Raw genomic sequence first — 2170 nt, 5'->3', positions numbered from 1 at the left:
AAGGACTTTTCTTGCTTCACAATCACAGAGTTCAAAGTCTTTATTACCACTGCATGTTGCTTTTTCCAGACCATTGAAAACATTAGTCATTTTTGTTTAACTCATGAGAAACAGGCAGAGGAAAACTTTGAAGTCTCATAGTTAATTGCTTACTTTTGTTTTTTTTAACCAAATCATTCATCACTTAGGAGAAGCCCTACTGGTCACCAGACCCTTTCCAGAGCAGAGCAGGCAGGAGAATGGTGCATGCAAACAAGCTCCCTTTCCTGAACCAGTGCTGAAGAACAGAGAGTTTGTGCAGTTTGGTGTCTTGAATTCACCTAACTTACATAACGTTTTGAAATACCTAATCATCAGATCTACATTACTGTTTCTTCCTTCTTTCCCACTGAGATTCAGGAAAGTATTTTCCCTGCTGCATTTGAGTTGAGCAAGCCCTCAACATTCCTACCTGCGTTGAGCAACATCATCTTCCAACTGATCATCATGATCGTCTTCCATTGATCGTCATGAGTCTGCCATATTTAAATACCAGGGATTTGTGATGTTGCTATATGTTAAAATAGGAATCATATCTTCATCCCAGGAAAACAGAGGACCCAGAGTATTTAAGTTTGCCACTCTCATCCTAAGATGGGTCTGGTAGGGAAGTACCCTGTTCAAAAGCAGGCCAGGAAAGGCTGTAGCTGTGTATGCCCAGCAGCAGACACAGGACAAGGTCAGACTGAGCATAATTTTAATTGTCTTAACAAAAGACACCATTGCAATACTTGATTTAAATCAGAGGGAAATAAATGTCAATACTTACAAACTTTGCTGTTTTCTATTAAATTACTGTCTCATGTTATGTGCTGTATTTAAAGGTTAAACTGACTGGCCTTCGTAATATTTACGAATCAGGAAAAGCTAGGCTCTAAAACTTGGCTTTTGAGAACTAAGAACATCACAGTTCCTCTGATGCGTTTCTATTTACCATTTGGGATGAAAAGAAAATGAAGTAATGTTTCTCATGACATTTCTATTATTGAGGCTCTTTATAAACAAAATTGTTTATTTTTATGAATGCAGAAGATATTTTCAACACAGCTATATAATATAAATAAATGTGCACTTACATTTATAAGTCTGTGAGCTGATTTTTAGTAATTGCTGCTTTCTTTCCATTAAAGTCTCTGACAGATAAGGCAGTCAAAGAAGTTATTATATGAGTTCTAAATAAGGTTCATCTAACTTCAAGTTTCTAAAAGTAGTTAGATATTTGGTGAAAATGATGAATTCTTGGGTACTGATTCATGTGATCTGAAAATGCCATCCATTTCCTGATTCACCTTCATATCTCCTCCAGGAAAAAAAAAAGAATATTTTACAATGAATACCATCAGTCAAACAATTTTTATGTGTGTGTTATTCTGTCTTTCAGCCAATTCCCTGAACTGATACTTTCAAAATGAAGAGGAAGATAGGAGTGAGAATGAAGAATGCCTTGGAGAAATCCAGTCATAAAGTTTGAGCAGTACAAATAATAGGAAATATTAATAACTCCGGTCTCTTACATAGGTCGGAATTTAGACTGAAATGATGTATTTTTACAAACCTAAGACATAAGGGCTCTTAAATTTGAATCAAGATTCACAGATTTTTCAATTGATGCATAATAAAATATTTGCTTTTTTTCCCTCTACTTTGGATGGTAATATATTCTGCTGCCTTACACAACTTTCTTATATAGACTAATTTAATTTTTCATTTTTTTTATATTAGCCCCAAGATGCCTTTTCAGACTAAGCCAGGGTATATATTAGCAATCTGTTAGTTGCTCATCTCTGTCTGCTTGTCCCTAATCATTAATATTGAATTCCTGTGTTGCTACATCACCCAGCAGTATAAATGGAATTTGGATAGAGAGCACATATAGCATATCTATATGACTTTATCACTGCCAAGAGGTCTAAAACACAGGATATAGAGCTCATCTAGACTCCAGTTTTGGGCTGTCCTTTTGGGGGATATGTGGGTAGAGAAGATACTTGGCATAACTTCCGTTTTTATAGAATTAGACCATCACAATTTCTAAAAGGAATTTTAACCAGCTTTGAAGTTCTCATAACTTGGACAGCATTTCTGTAGCATTGATCTAGCATTAGGAACCCTTAAACAAGCTTACCAAGTG

At 35.6% G+C, this 2170-nt stretch overlaps 1 non-coding gene across 1 annotated transcript; it reads left to right on the top strand.

Moving 5' to 3' along the window:
- Nucleotides 1-1260: 1260 nt before the first annotated feature.
- LOC146441674 (small nucleolar RNA SNORD123) lies at nt 1261-1329 on the top strand. The gene has a single exon (XR_014850497.1). It is a non-coding gene; the product is annotated as a small nucleolar RNA SNORD123 (small nucleolar RNA).
- The last annotated feature ends 841 nt before the right edge of the window (nt 1330-2170 follow it).

The sequence above is a fragment of the Lichenostomus cassidix genome, chromosome 2 (genome assembly GCF_008360975.1).
Source record: "Lichenostomus cassidix isolate B80296 chromosome 2, HeHo_3.0, whole genome shotgun sequence".
Classification (NCBI taxonomy): Eukaryota; Metazoa; Chordata; class Aves; order Passeriformes; family Meliphagidae; genus Lichenostomus; species Lichenostomus cassidix.
The sequence above is the reverse complement of the archived record's forward strand: the minus strand, read 5'-3'. Positions and strand labels throughout refer to the sequence as shown.